Source organism: Ambystoma mexicanum, chromosome 9 (assembly GCF_040938575.1).
Source record: "Ambystoma mexicanum isolate Mex_15411 chromosome 9, UKY_AmexF1_1, whole genome shotgun sequence".
NCBI lineage: Eukaryota > Metazoa > Chordata > Amphibia > Caudata > Ambystomatidae > Ambystoma > Ambystoma mexicanum.
The window spans coordinates 658,640,713-658,657,290 of NC_090931.1; the positions used below are offsets into that span (position 1 = coordinate 658,640,713).

The window sequence follows — 16,578 nt, forward strand, 5'->3', positions numbered from 1 at the left end:
TTACCCTGAATATAAACTTTCACATTAAGGGGCCGATTCATGGAACAAATGTGCGCAGAAAAAAGTGGCGCAAGCTGGCGCAAGCAGGCGCAAGCGTGAAAAAGGAAGCGCATGCGTACGATTCATGGAAATCTCTGCGCGTGTTTTTCTCGGGAGGTGCGCCTAACCAGTGGTCGAAGTGAGCGGGAGCGGTTTGGAGCGGACCTCCTCTACTTTTTAAAATTAAGTTTTACTGTTCCCATACTTTTATTTTAAAATGAAAGCATTCCGGAACGGTTTCTTTTTAAAATAAAAGTGTAGGAAGAAGTTGAAACTTGCACATTCAGTACACTACACTTAAAAAGCAGGTGCGTGTGTTTCGGGTTTGGATTGTGTTTGGGAGGGGGCCATGGTGATGGGGTTCGTGGGGAGTGGGTGCAGGCCAGTAGGGAACATAGTTCCACTACTTCTTTTCATACACTTCGACCACTGCGCCTACCCCGTGTGTGACGCACACAGGCGCACACGTCATTACAGCATCCCGAACGCGTGCGCAACGCGCACAGGGAAAGCGCACAATGTCCGCGCACATACCAAAAAGGGGGCGGGACATGGGGTGTAACGCACGGAATGGGGAACAACGCGTGAAAAAGAAGGCATAACTGGGGAAGTACTGCAGGGAAATACATGGAACGCCCACACGCACGCGAACAACTCGTATTCATGGATTTGAATACGGGAAACAAGCACATGCTAAAAGACGCGCACAGGCGTCAACAAGAACGCCACAGGAAGGCAGGTTGGAAGCGTCCCCGCGCACAGTATAAAAGCATGCACAAACAACAAACACGTACATACCGTTACGACGAATGCCCATTTGTCACAGCACTGATTGGAGAAGGTGCTCAATGTCCTGCATTTTTTGGCCACTGGTCCATTTCAGCGGACTACTGCCATAGTGGGGGGGGGGTCTCACAGGCCACGCAGTCACGCTGCCTACACCAGGTGTTGGCAATCATGACTGCGCGCCCCTCTGTCCGCAGGCACATATACATGCCCAGAACACCTGCAGAAAGGCAGGCCATTGTCCAGGACTTTTCCAGGGTGGCACACTTCCCCAAAGTGCTCCGTGCCATAGATTGCACGCATGTGGCCCTGCGTCCACCTAGGGCCAGTGAGCACATCTACCGAAACCGTAAGCACTGGCATTCCATCAACGTGCAGGTGGTATGCGATGCCAAGAAATCATCACCTCTGTCTGTGCAAACTACCCTGGCTCCACCCATGACAGTTTCATATGCAGAATGTCTGCCCTGAGCCGGGCCCTGGAAGCTGGGCAGCATGGCGACACTTGGCTCCCAGGTGAGTACAAATGCCCGTGCACATGCATGCATGTCACACACAGACAAATACACAAACCCCAATAATCACAACCATTATCACCTCCCCAGGGGACAGTGCCTACCCTCTGAGCAACCACATGATGATGCCAATCCGGAACCCCGCCACACCACCCCAGGTAAGATACAACGCTGCCCATATTGCAACCAGGGCAATAGTGGAGCGCACATTTGGAGTGCTCAAGTCACGCTTCCGCTCCCTTGACCGCTCTGGCGGCCAGCTACTCCATGCACCCGCAGTAGTGTGTAGGATCATTGTGGCAGCATGTGTCCTGCACAATGTTGCAACACGGCAGGGCGTACCGGTGGACATGGTGGTGCCCCCACATCCCCAACCACAGGCGCTGCCCATGGGAGGGGATAGGACAAGTGGCGAGGCAGCCCGGACCCAGCTTGTGGCCACATTTTTCACCTAAACACCCACCCCTGCGGAGTGCACACAGGCCTGGCACATACCAGGTGACAATCGATGATGACAAAGAGACAGTCAACTGTCACAACCTTACCACCCTGAGAATGTTGCCATGGAAGTGCCACATTGTGTGCATCCCTAGCTACTCAAACCTAACCAATCCTGTGTGACCAAAAGGTACACATGCAAGGTGTGTATCACACAGACTTGCAAAACAGGGCATGACAATCACTGGTATGTCACAAAAAGCCACCAAAACCACCACATGACATGGCAAGCAATAGCAAAACACCAACACAATAACAATAATGTACACATTGACATGTGAAAAATGCAAAGTGGCGTCAGACAATGATGCCTGACATGGAATCAGATGAAATGACTGACCAACAACCTCCCACACAAAGCAAGCCATACCCAAATGCATACCAACAGTTGTAGCTTGAACATAACAATGAATGCCTGTTCACATGCACATTATGCACGGCAAAATAAACACTGCATAATACGTGTGCTGTGTCCATCTCCTGCAACACACTGCTCAGCACAGAGCATAGTGACCAGTCATTGTGTGTGATGCACACCCTGAGCATCACATGAAAATGACAAACTAAATAAAAAAAACAAATCACGCATGTACAGGATCCACAAATGGTTATAGATCATGTGCTGCAGGGACACAGTGGTCCCCAGAAGGCTAACTGTGTGCACATGTGGACATGGAAGGGTGGTTGTACATGTTGTGGATCATAGTGCGAGTGTGTGTGTCAGTAGGGACATGCACTCAATACATGCATGTGCAATCAAGTGACCATCAGTGTCCTCATCACATGTGAACATTGCCCATGTGTACACCCCAGCATGTCAAACCACAACTATAGCCTCACGCCTGAAAGGTAAACCCAACACATGAACAGCCATTGATCAGCAGAATATATCATGTACATAGGCTACCAAATTACAATGTCAGGGTGCCCAACACACTGTGGGGCAAGGCAACTGTCCAACAACAAAATACCCCCCTCCCTCACATATCACCATGACCAACTGAAAAACTGCGCATGGGGTATGTAGCCTTCATCCTTGAAGTTCACCTGGCCACAGGATCACCCTTCCCCTTTGTCTCCATCTTCCACTTTGCGTCTAAAAAGTGTCCAGCACCCTCAGAGGCCACCTTGACTTGCAAAAACAACAAATCAAAGAGAACTCAAAGCAGGCCAACACATAAGCCAAGCAAAAAGCCTGCAGGCAGCAAAACAAACCAGAAGAGCCTCCAGTAGATGACCTGAAGTAGCAGTACGTCACAAAGCCCAAGTACTAGCACAATGATGGAACAACCAAGGTAGCACAGTAAAACAATGTCACAACAGGATGTGTACCATGTGTGGTACATAATATCGAATGATGCACCACAAACTGATGTGTACTGTCACAGTGCCCTTTGTACAGGTGCAGGAGTGGCACGTACCAACCACTCCCACCGTGGTCTGGCTGCCTGCAAGGTCAAACTCACACAGGCCTCTGAGACCCTGGTGGGGAAAGAGGGTCAGGGATATGCAGTCGGGGCAGGCATTGGTATACTGGATAACCGGAATGAGGGGCAGGAGAAGGGAGTATGATTGACAAGGGAAAGTAGGGATGTACAAAAACAAAATAATCACATTAAAACATACACAATCAGCCCAAACGTGTACATCATGCACATAGTTCCAAATTACTCAAATTGAAGTAAAAAAAAAACTTATCTCTGGGATGAGTGCTGGCCTCCTGCCTGCACACTCTCAGGTCCGGTAACATGAGCAGTTCAATGCTGCAAAGAGAGCCAGAGTCACTAATCTGTGCGTGCCCATAACACACACACACACCACCGTGCATGCCCCAAAGTAACAAGGCACTCTACAAACTATCTGGTGTGGTGTTTCGTACCCATACGTAAGATTCCCCTGTGATGGTTCATACACAGTCAATGCAGTAAGTAAATCGCCGGTGGGTGCGTGGCAAATGTAAGACCAATGTGTCAAGATTCACATAACATCCAATGTACCCTGGGTATGCATCCAGACACATTTAGCAAGGTACGACTTCAGTACAATTCGTGTTCCAGCATAACCTAAATAAAGTAGGTATTGCATGTGGCAATTCAAACCTGTAAATGAAATGCACTACACACGAGCCTGTCCCTCGCTGTCTGTCCCTGTGAGCTGCTTCTTTCCCTGTCTTGGAACGCTACATGGCTAATACAACTGCCTCAATGGACCATGTTGGACCAGAGGATATGTGCCACTGCCCCTGCATGTGCCCCTGACAACTTTCCCATCAACTACCCATTACTCCACCAACGCATCTTAGCTGTACTGTGCGCTTCAACACCAATATCTGTCCAAGCTCACCGTCAGTGGTGCTACTTAGCATGCATGTGCAACTGTCTTGGTGGACGGTTGGCTGCGGTGTGGCCCCCTTGTGTTTTTCACCTTTCCTGGAGTTCCTTGAAACACGTCAGCTTCTGTATAATGTATGAGCGCAATCCCCGTGGCTCTGCCTGCGCACACATGTGCATGTCTGCACCACCGAACATGGCCAGCTTCCAGACATCCAATGGGCCATGCCTGCTGGGAAAGGTGGTCTGGAGGCTCATCCCCCTGCAGAAAGGGCAGAAAACACATGATTAATGCATGAAATTTCCCTGTGTGTGTCTCCTCAGGCATGTTGCATGAAGCACATGTACAGCAAAGATAAGAAACACACTACACAATGTATAGCAATTAATGCACACATGAATCATGAAACCACCCATCTAGCATAGTAAGAACTGCAATCAAAATCACCGCTATCATCCCCACGAGGGGTGCCAACACAAGTAGTACAGCAGCAGACATGCCACAGATATGACAGTCCTAAGCCCTTGTGTAATAGGCTGTTACACCGAACCATCCTTGCAAGCTCATGAATAAGGGAAGCAGGAGTGGCATATGTGAGTCAGGACCCCAAGCTGAAAACACATACACGAGACAAGCTTGAAGGGGCCAGCTGGAACAGACAGTGGATGCTTTCAAAAGCCACAAAGCACCACACCGTTACATGAAAGCACAACAGACAAGCAATTTAAAACTATATTAACATAATTACACTATCAAAAATCTACATGACCTAATTAAACTAACTATCAAATAGAAACTTAACTAAACTAAAAGAAAAATCAAAAATGGCCACATACGACCCCGGGGGGGCACTCAGGAAGGGGGAGGTACAGGGTGCTGCTCAACACCCACATGCGATGATGTTGAGGAAAAAAAAAAAACCTCCATGGGCTCAACGCCTGCACAGCCCGACCTATGTGGGAGATACCTCGTCGTCCGAGTCTGGCTCTTCCTGGAAAGGAGGACGTGTCACAGGAGCCTGACCACGCCTAACCGCAGCTTGCCCCTCGTCGGCAGCAAGTCTGCCGGATGGGTGAGCCTGGTTCTATGCAGCGATGACACGTAGGTCTGCATGCAGAACCTCACGTGATACGCGTGCTTCCTCTTGCAAGGTAACACGTGTAACATGGAGTTCCTCCTGCAAGGCCTGGCTGGACAACTGATGCACCTCCCGGCAAGCATATAGCTCAGCCGAGATGGTACGCTCAAGTTGCGCAAACCTCTCCTCTGACCGCTCCCTCTGGGACATCAGAAGGACACCCAGGGTGGATCTGAGGGAAGCATACTCCTCCCTCAGGGCCTCCATGTGTGCCTCTGCGTGAGCAGCAATTGCTTCATGCAGAGACAACATTTCAGCCTGGCGTGCCCTGTCTGAGGCCGCCATGCCCAGCCTGAACGAGAGGGCCATGGACCGTGCTGCCTGCTGCTGGAGAAGTACCTGCCTAGCAGGGGGAGCACGGATTGTGCCACACGCTCCATGCTCACAGCGATGTTCTCCGTTGCTGCCCCCTGGCATTCAGAATTGGCAGTCATGTCTTGCTCCCACTCAGTATACAGCGGTTGTGCGCGGTGACCACATTGCTGCGCCCGCAGCTGCACGACTACATGCCCCCGTCGACGTGATGGCCCAGGCACATCAGTGAGGGGTGTGGAGGGTGACCCTGCTTCCCGATCCACCACAGGCGGAGGTTCCAAGACTGTCTGACCCCTCAGTGCAGGTGTCACGGACAGAGGAGTGCCCACATCAGAACCACTCACCCCTGACATATGGACCTGATGCACATCCAACTCGACATGGACGTCAGAGTGGTCATCAGGGCTGGACTCATTGCCAGCCAAAGACAAGATGGACTGTAGCACATGTGGGTTTTCGTAGCCTACCACCCCACTACCCCCACCTGTGCCGGGTTGCTGTAGTGATAACAACCCTTTGCCTGGCATGACAACACCATCCTCTGGCTCCATTGCGTCATCATCTGAAAAGTAGAGAGAAAAAAGGTCACTACCCATGTTAGAAGCACACACACACACATAGACATCACACAGACACCAAACACATTAAGCAGACATGTCACACACAAAAGAGAACCTGCCATGCATGCTGGGTCAAATTGACATTGCTTCTGTGATTAGGCATGTAGAAGGTTGTTATATCGCTCTGAAGTGGGTCGATGCAGTGCAGCACATTTGTACATTACTCACTATCCACATGTACAAGTACTTCATGATGTGTATCAGAAAATGTGAAGGCAGTGCAAGGTCAACTTCAGCCATCACGTGCAATGTGCATGCAATGGGTAGCATGGCTACAAGCAAACCACCCCTCCCCCAATTGCAAATGCAGGGATGCCTTGCATGGCATCAAAATGATGACCATAGACCTGTGTATTGACAGACAGTGTTGACTAGCATCAATTGCATCATGTGAGTCAAGTGACAACACAGCAGATGATGATGGGACAGTAAGCAGGAAACATGATGAAACCTCCGGAGTGCACCCGCGTATGAAGAAGACTCTACACCAGTTGGACAAAGTCATTGGCCATGAAACAGGCTGAGGCCTGTGACCCACACAGACTGTCACACCCTAAACATGTGTGTAACGCAGGACTGAGCCACAGTGGCCATGGGAAGGCTGATGAAATGCTATGCAATGTAGGTCACCCTGGACACGTACTACAATAATCATCCAGTCAAGGACACATAGAGGCATGCATGGAATCCACATGGAATATGAATGGGCACTCATGTCCCTGCCGGGCATCTGACCTCTGCACAGTCCAAGTGAGACACCCTGCATCAAGTACAAAGGATGTACCCCACAGCATATGTCTGGCAGATTGGCTGGTGGAAGTTAGCATGTACACAGGACGCATGAATAGGCAAGTACTCAACTGCATAATTGAAGCAGACCAGTGCAAAGTTGAAATTGGGGTGCAGAAGTGGGGTGGAGGGGCAAGGGAGCATGCCTACGTGGAGTACCTGCATGCAGGCAGAGGACACAGGCACGTCAGTCATGCTATGACATAGTCCCAGGGCTGAGAGGAAGGTCACCGCAGGCTACATGCAGAAGGGACAGTAAGCTGGAACATGGACTGGAGGGGCATCCTGGTGACCAGCATGTGAGTAGGGTGCAATAGTGGTGATGCGGACAGTCCTCGTCTGCTCCACATGTCCACCATCCTGCAGAGCAGCCATGCATCAGTGAAGCATTGCATTACTTGCACATCAGAACCATGTACACATGACATGTAGTGGCAGTCATGCACAACACATCACACAAGTAAAACACACATGTCCTCAACAAACACGCAGCAACACTCACTGGACTGGGCATCAAAGTCCGGCATCTCTCCCACTCCTTCGACCGATTCAGGTGGTATGAACTCTGCAACGAGTGACTCGTGCGGCGTGAGGTCTTCCTCCTCAGGTGCAGGCCCACTGCCAGTCACCAGAGTCAAGTTGTAATTTGAGGCACGCTTAGCCTTAGCGCTGCGTTTGAGGTCATTCCAACTATTTTTTTTCACTTGCGCCATGCGCTCCTCAAGCCGAATGCACTCACATGTTCCGCAACTTGCTTCCAGTGGGTATCACGGTGGGCAGCCGTAGTCTGACAATTAGGCCCCACTAGCATTTCACGGCTGTGGTCCCGCACGTAGTCCACGAGGAAGTCCAGTTCCTGGTTGCAGAAAGGCTTCTTCCTCGACATGCAGGAGGTCGTGGCTGTGTGTGGGGTCCCAGCCTGTGCTGCAGGTGCAACCTTCCTCCTCTTGGATTGTGGCGCAGACCCTGGCTGGCAAATGCTGCCCTGATCAGTATGGCTAGTGGCACCGGTGGATTGAGCCAAGGGAGTGGCAGGTGGAGGGACGACAAAAGGCCTGACTTGCGTCAGTGGCAGCTGGGTGCCCTCTAATGGACCCTGCGCAGCAATATCCGCTGTGGCAGGGTCATTGACCGCGACTGTCCTGGTTGGCAGACTCACAACCGGGGTGTTGCTGGCTACATCTGCCCCTGCACTTGCCAACACCCGGCTGGTCAGGGCAGCAGATGACATTACTGCCCCAGGGACACGTGTCTCGGTCAGGGCAGCCCAGCGTGCACCTACGGTTTCCCTCCTGCCCTGTTGGAAATCTTCCAAGGACTCCTCAAGTGCCAACGCAGCCTGCGCTGGCAAACAGTGAGCCTGGGTGGTGGTGTCCACAGCTGCACCTGCAGGTACCACTACCCTTGGGCCCGTGGCAGTCGATGAAACGGACTGCCGGGTCACACGGGCGCCAGTGCCAGATGCAGAAGCTGCATCTCCCGGAACCACAGGGGGTGGTGGCATGATTGCACCGACACATGGCACAATATCGTGCACAAGTGGCGCACCCCTGCCTCTTCCCCCTCTGTGGCCACCCTGGACACCCTGGAGTCCCCCTGCTCCCTGGTCACCCTGGCCACGTCCGTGACCATGCCCGCCACGAGGAGGACACCCAACAGAGGCACCCCTCACCTTTGGTGGCCTCCCAACCATGGCACAGATGGAGTAGTGCCGGCACAGATGGAGGAGTGGCAATGGGAGGTGTACACCACAATTGTCCTGGGCAATAGGGGTGAAGAGGGTGGGATGCAAGATGTTAACAGCACCCTTGCACCTGCAAGGCTCTATGTGACCCCAGTGATGTAGTGACGGGTCACGCAACGCTCAGGCACCCCAAAACTACAGTAAAACTGTGCATGCAACCCCTGCAGCCTACGTGCGTGGAATTAACCTCCTGCAGTATGCGGTGGCACCCAGTAACATGAAAAACGCGTACGCGTGGGACACGCAGGCTACTATGACCTTGAAAATGCGTACGCGATACACAGGGGCACCCGCAGTGGGAAAAATAGCGTGCGCGACTCACCGTCAGACTAGCGTGAGGATGAAAAACATGCATAGCCAATACCCCCGCCAAAAGAAGAGATACGTCCTTGATCCGCTGTGAAGTTGTGATGGCGCGCAAAACAACACAAAGTAGCAACACACACGTCAGTCTCCACGAAAGGCATGTACAGTGAACTGCTGGCCCTGCTCACCTTTAACCCGTGCTGAGGGAAACACCCGCGCGCGTCGTGTCACTTACACGCATAGGCCCTTTCCTCAGATTACACGCATTCACACGCGGACGTGCAGCTTTTTCACCTGGTGAACCACTATGCACACGTCACGAGGGAAACGCCCACACGTGTAACGTCACAGACGCGCTTACGCGCTAAGGGCCTTTCATCGGATTTCATGCTGACGTGCACTTTTTTCACGTGCCAAATCACTCCGTATCAAGCTGGCCATGTGAAAACACACGGAAGACCATGCTCCTGCCCAGAAGGCCACATTCCTGCCCCCCAGAGCCCCGGGCACGCTCCCACCTGCCATCTGCTGCTGCCTGCCTGCCTGCTGCCCATGTGCCCTGCTATTTGGTGCCTGCACGTCAGCCAGGGGTGCAGTTGCTGTGATCACCCCTGCTGGAACTGAAGACTCCCGACTGGGATACCATTGCTCCCCAGCCCAGCCCCAGGACCCAGTTGCCCACCCACACCTGCCTCTGGGGTTGCCATGTCGAACACTACACCATCTGGCACCACTGGCAACCCCCAGGAAGAGAGGCAGAGGGCGACCAGCTTCAGTGCCAGTGAAGTTGGTGTCCTGGTTGAGCAAGTCCTGGGGCGGCATGATGCCCTCTTTGGAAGTTCGCGCGCCGACAATGAAGGACGGAAGAGGATCTGGATGGACATTGTGACTGCCAACAACGAGGAGGGGGTGGCAGTCCGCGAGATCAAACATGTCCGGAAGCGCTGGGAGGACTTCAGGTCCAGGACCCTCAACAAGGCCTGGCGCCTCTTGAAGGCAGCAGATGCCAAGGAGTGCCGGGTCCACCTGACTGACAACCAGATGAGGGTCCTGGAACGCATACGCCCAGCGCTCCACATCCAGGTCCTTGAGGAGCAGACCCGTCTGGAGTCGAGCGGTAAGTGGACATGCTTACTGATCGGACACTGTGCGTGTTGTGGTGTGCCAGGAGTGTGCAGGTTGCACATATGTCTTGTAGGGACATGTATGGCTGCGTATGTACAGGGACGTGAACCTGCCACATGTGATTCCTATCAAGTGTGAGACACATCGATGGTGTATGTGTTGGTAAGCATGCTGTGCAAATGTATGTGTGGGTGCACACATGTAATGCATTATGAGTATGTACTGTGACATGGTTGTGGTGTCACACATGAATGCTGGTTCATGCTGCTTGTATCTGCACTATGCACATGTGCATTTGGGTGTATTTGACAAGTGTGCAACTGTGATGCAACATGGATGCATGTGACACTGACATGTAGAAGGCTGATTGCCAGATGTGACATGGATGGTGACATTGTCACTGCAGTGGTGGAGATGTACAGATGCATGTCAGTCTGGTGGCGTGTTGCATGTGACGTCAGGCTCACCTTCGGCTGCTCGTGCTGTTGTATGTGTATGGATGGTGCTGCCTGGTGCGATATTCCTGTTGATTTGCTCATGTGTGTGAATTGAAATGACATGTGTGTTGGGGAGTGTGTCTGAAGTTTGACACTGCCACTCATGTACAACTGTCATGTGTGTATCAGTCCATTGTACAGTGCCCTGATGCCTGTGTCCTATCTCTCCCTGTCTGCAGCGTCAACTGATGAAGAGGGCAGAGAAGGTGCTGTGGAGCAAGACGGCAGGGATGCCACCGCCGGTGACGCAAGGCCCGGCTCCCCTCCCAGGTTGTCATCTCGTCGGGGAGTGAGGCGTCTGGTGCCCCGTCCCAGGCCACAGCTGCCGAGGGTAGGTCCAAGAGGCGGAGGTCGGAGGTGGACTCCTCGGCAGCAGAAGGGGCAGCTGAGATCCCACAGGGTCCGACAGAGGAAGATGGCACAGAGTCATCCAGGTTGGTGGAGGGGTTTGGTGGAGGAGGAGGCTGTGGAAGGGACACACACGGGGTCTGGAGGTGGGGATTCCACTGGTGCTAGTGGTGCAGTGCAGGGGCAAGGACAGGAGGCAGCACAGGCCGCCGCGGAGGTGCCTATGTGTAATCCTGGCCCCGATCCTGTGACTGCATCATCCCGCACCAGCAGGGATGCCTACGTCCAGACCCGTTTTCAGGGAGGAGATGAGCGCACAACAACTGGCTTTCCCCTTCCCTGCGGACGTGGCAATCCGGGACCGGGTTGAGCCTGTCCTGGCTGGGATAGCGTTGCGTCAACGGGGCATGCAAGGTGACCTGCAGTGTTTTCGTGAAGACACTGCAGGTCATCTCGGATGCATCGTTGACCGTGTTGACCTACTGGGACGGGTCACCAGGGCAGGATTCCTCCGTATGCTGGACCTTCTTCCGACCCCCTCCTCACCTGAACCCCCTATGCGCCAGTCATCCTCCATGCCATCTTCCCACCCATGTATCACCTGGGTACCCTGTGGAGCTGCCTCTGACCCTGCGGCCAGGCTGGTGGAGGACACATACCTGCCACAGTCGGGAGTCGGACGTCAAGCAGGGGTGGCCACCACAACAACTGCACCCCAGCCGGAGGAGGACGTGCAGGCAGCAAGAGCCAGGGCACAGGCACAGGCACAGCAGCAGCAGCAACAAGGTGGGAGCCATGCTGGCTCGGGGCCTTCAACATCCGAGGGGCAGGCATCGGCCAGAGGGCAGGAAGACCCAGGATTGGAAGTGTCTTCCGTGTGGCAGAGGTTGGGCCCGGACATAGATGTGGAGCGGCAGCGGGCGGAAGAGGCACGGCTCACAATGGTCAGGGCAGATAACTCCATGCGGAGGGCACTGAGGCGGACCAAGTCCCTCGAGGCAATTCGCATGGAGTTGGAGGTCAACATGGCATCGCCCCTGGGAACCCTCAGGGCCATGGAAGAGGACCGCCTCCAGGACATTGAGCAGGAGTTCGATGATGCCCTGGCCCGGGAAATCGGAAAGTGAGCCGTCGGACTAGCCCGCCGCCATTGTATATAGTTTTTAGTGTTAGGTTTCATTTTCGTTTTCCTTTGATTTGGGGTGTTTGGACTATGCCCCACACATTTGTACATAGTTCTTTTCTTAGGTAGTTTTTTGGATAGGTTTCATTTCTTTCGTTGGGCTCATGGACCCTGGATGAACTCTGTGTACATAGTTGAACAGTGGATCATGTGAGGATTTTATTTTATTTTATCATCATGGATCAATGGATTTTTCAATTTACGTTTCCTTTGGATTTCATTTGGTGGACCGTGAGATTGGACACATGTTTTTTTTTCATCACTTTGGATTGGTTCTTCATATGTTTTTTTATTCTGTTTTGGACATACATTTCATTTCATCATTTGAAATATGTTTTATGCTTTCATTTCATTTCATTCATTTTGTTCATAATATATTTTTGTTTCTTACTTCCATGTGTGGTATTCGCTCATTGGGTTACTGCATGTGAAAAAGTAGATTTAGACAATCACTTGCACCCAGTGTGTGTGTGTGAGGGACATGTTTTGATGTACATAGTTGACTTTCGGTTTGTGTCATGGAATAGCCATTTCAGTGTGGGGTGGATTGGGGACTTGATTGCCTCTCAGGACTGGGGTGGGGTGCTGTGGGATTTTGGTGCACATGAGGCCCATGATTGTGCATCTTTATGACGTGTTGGGGGGGGACATGAGTCGGGGCCTGCTGGCAGGTGCCCCTCAATGCGGGTGGGTGGAGGTGCTGAGGGACATGAGTCAGGGCCTGCTGGCAGGTTCCCCTCAATGCTGGGTGGGTGGGGGTGCTGAGGGACATGAGTCGGGGCCTGCTGACAGGTGCCCCTCAATGCTGGGTGGGTGGGGGTGCTGAGGGACATGAGTCGGGGCCTGCTGGCAGGTGCCCCTCAATGCGGGTGGGTGGGGGTGCTGAGGGACATGAGTCGGGGACTGCTGGCAGGTGCCCCTCAATGCTGGATTGGTGGGGGTGCTGAGGGACATGAGTCGGGGCCTGCTGGCAGGTGCCCCTCAATGCCAGGTGGGTGGGGGTGCTGAGGGACATGAGTCGGGCCTGCTGGCAGGTGCCCCTCAATGCCGGGTGGGTGGGGGTGCTGAGGGACATGAGTCGGGGATCACTAGTGCAAGGTGACATGTGGGCTGGCTGGGGGGCGTGCCCATGGTGGATGGGCTGCCTGCGGGACATGACCATGGGTGCAACTTCCCGCGCACCCCCGAAATACACGTACACCGCTCGCACAGGGCCAATCATGTGTAAAACTTCCCGTGCACCCCCTAAAATACACGTACCCCGCTCGCAAACTTCCCGCGCACCACAGAAATACACGTACCCCGCTCACACAGGGCCAATCGCGTGTAAAACTACCCGCGCACCCCCGAAATACACGTACCCCGCTCGCACAGGGCCAATCGCGTGTAACACTTCCCGCACACCCCCGAAATACACGTACCCCACTCGCAAACTTCCAGCGCACCACAGAAATACATGTACCCCGCTCGCAAACCTCCCGCGCACCCCAGAAATACACGTACCCCGCTCGCACAGGGCCAATTGCGTGTAACACTTCCCACTCAGCGGGGTCTGGCTATGAAAGCCTTTCCAACGCAGTCTCTGAGGGGCAGTCAATTAATGCATGTGGCGGCCATCTTATTGTGATGAAATGGCGATAAACAATCACTGTGCTTTATCTCGAGTGTGGCGTACAGATTCACACTCTCTGCAGCATCAGATGGAATTCTCAAGGTCACCAGACCCTCTCCCCAAAAACCGGGACAAGGTTTTCAATGAAGGAAACTCTAGGGACAGGGTAATAGAATACTCTCTTCCGGGACGGTCCTGGCAAAACCAAGACTTCAGGTCACCCTACCCCTTGATCTCGGCGTCCCTGGGTAAATTTGATTTGATTTTATTTTATTTTATTTATAAAGCGAAAAAAAACCAGGCCCAGGGGCATCCGGGCGCATACTCTTAAACATGTTACAAAAAGCAGTGGTTACAGAAGTTACAGAAATATACAGCATATATACATGTACATACTCTTAAACATGTTACAAAGAGCAGTAGTTACAGTGAGTTACAAAAATATACAGCATATATACATGTGCCGAAGGGTACCATTAACAGCGTATAATACAGGGACAGAGCAGAGAGAAAATGTATATTCAGTCCTGTACCCCACATGGAGTCTGGACTGTGTCAAGGTCTCATGAGTCTTGGGAGAGCAGCCATGTTTTAGCATTGTTCTTGAAGGAGTGGAATGATGGTTCAATTCTGATAGGTGTGGGCAAGGTGTTCCAGAGTTTGGAGGCCAGGACGGGGAAGCTCACCCCACCAGCTTTTTGGAGTTTGCATCTAGGCACGATGAGGCTGTGAGTTTGGGCTGCTCTGGTAGGTCGAGTGGAGGTGTGGCGTGAGAAGCGGGTGGACAGGTAAGGTGGAGCGTTGTTGCTCAGACATTTGTGAGTCAAAGCTAGGGTTTTCAGGGCAATTCTCTGTTTTACCGGGAGCCAGCGTAAGTCCGATCTGACGGAGGAGATATGAGAGCGTCTCTGGATGTTTAAGGCTGCCCTTAAGCCATTATTTTGTACAGTTTGCAATTTATTACGGTTAGACTGACTGGTCCCTAGGTAGAGAGCACTACAGTAGTCGATTTTGGCCGTAACAAGAGTTCTGGCGAGTGTGATACAGTTGGTGGAGTTTAGGAAGGGTCTACAGGCAGTGATAGGTTTGCAGGTATAGGCCGAAGCTGACGTAACTGCATTTATTTGTCTGTTCAGAGAAAGCGAGGAGTCAAGATAGACCCCTAGCGTCTTAGTATCTTTGGAGACTTTAATGTCATTGCCGTCAATAATGAAGGACTTGTAGGTTTGGTCTAGTTTGTTGAGCTGATGATTTGATCCTAAAAGTAAGAGCTCAGTCATATCATCGTTAAGGCAAAGTTCGTGCTGTGCCATCCAGGCCTGGATGACCGAGTAAACATCGTTAAGGGCTTTGGTGTCAGCTGTGTAATCTCCTGTGATAGGGATGAGTATCTGGGTGTCGTCCGCGTAGTTAGTGTAGGAGACACCCAGATAGTCAAGCACATCGAAGAGGGGCTTGGTGAATACGTTATACAACGTAGGGGATACACACAAGCCTTGAGGAACGCCACAGTGAATAGGGGAGGGATCCGTTGATGCCAGAGGTGAGAAGACCCTCATGGATCTATTGCTCAGGAATGAGTGGATCCAGGCATTGGCAGAGTCGGAGAAGTGGGCTGCGGATTTGAGATGCTGGCAGAGTATTTGGTGGTTGACCAGATCAAAAGCCGCAGAGAGATCGAGGAGAAGGAGAAGAGCTAGCTTCCCATTGTCCTTCAGTGACTCCATCTGAGTTTTCAAGTCGATCAGAGCTGACTCCGTGCATGTTTAGGGCAGAACCCTGATTGTCTTAAGCCCAGGAGATTGTTTAGTTTGAGGTAATCCTGAATCTGCAGGTAGGCTGCGCGGTCCAGGATCTTGAGCAGGAATGGGACTGTAGTGATAGGTCTGAAATCAGTTGGGATATTAGGGTCAAGGGAGGGTTTTTTGAGGAGTGGGATAACCCATGCATCCTTTAGGTTGTCGGGGACAATACCCGTCTTGAAAGAAGCATTTATCAATGCTGTAATGAACGGGGCTAGCTCATGAGATGCTTCCTTGATAATAGGGGTTGGGCAGGGGTCGCCTTGGCAATTGGGAGGTTTTAAATTGTTTATGTTTTCTACTTCGAGAGTAGTGAGTGGGGAGAAGGAGAAAGGTTTATGTGGATAGGTTAAATGTGTATTAAGTGTAGGTGTGGTCGGTGGTTGGTCAAGCTGTGGGGATTTCTGTTTGTCCCTGGTTTTAGATTGGAGGGTAGCAATGGCCTTTGATTTTCACTATGGAGGCCGAAATTCCCACACCAAGCGAAGCAAGAGAGCCACATCCATCCCCAGGTCGAACCACATTTTACAGCATATTTAGCAGCAGAAATTGGAAAAATCCAAAGCACATACAGGCAGGCCTAAACATATAACATTTCAGCAACAGTCGGCGAACCTGCTGAGCTGTCTTTCCAGCATTCTACTTTAGGATTCCCTACTTCACCCACGCCTGCAAATAGCTTTGCCATGTCCCCCATCTCACAGGCCAAAGAAGGCTGAGGTGACAATGAGGCAGCTTTTCCACTTTGAAGTGAGCAGCACTTGCTAATTTTCCAAGATGTCTGCTAACACTTCACCAAGACGGAGCCCAGTAGGGGAGGAGCCAGAAGCCCTGTGCACCGAGTGATTTAGAAGAGCATGTCACTGAATCCGATTTTTGTTATTTTTCGTTACAGAATCTACACGGGGGCAAAATGTCACTCCTGCCCCT

The 16,578-nt window shown here is 52.1% G+C and overlaps 1 protein-coding gene across 1 annotated transcript in view; it reads left to right on the forward strand.

The window, feature by feature from the left end:
- The window catches only part of AOX1 (aldehyde oxidase 1), a 738,465-nt gene that overhangs the window by 170,879 nt on the left and 551,008 nt on the right, over positions 1-16,578 (forward strand). The window lies entirely within an intron of this gene.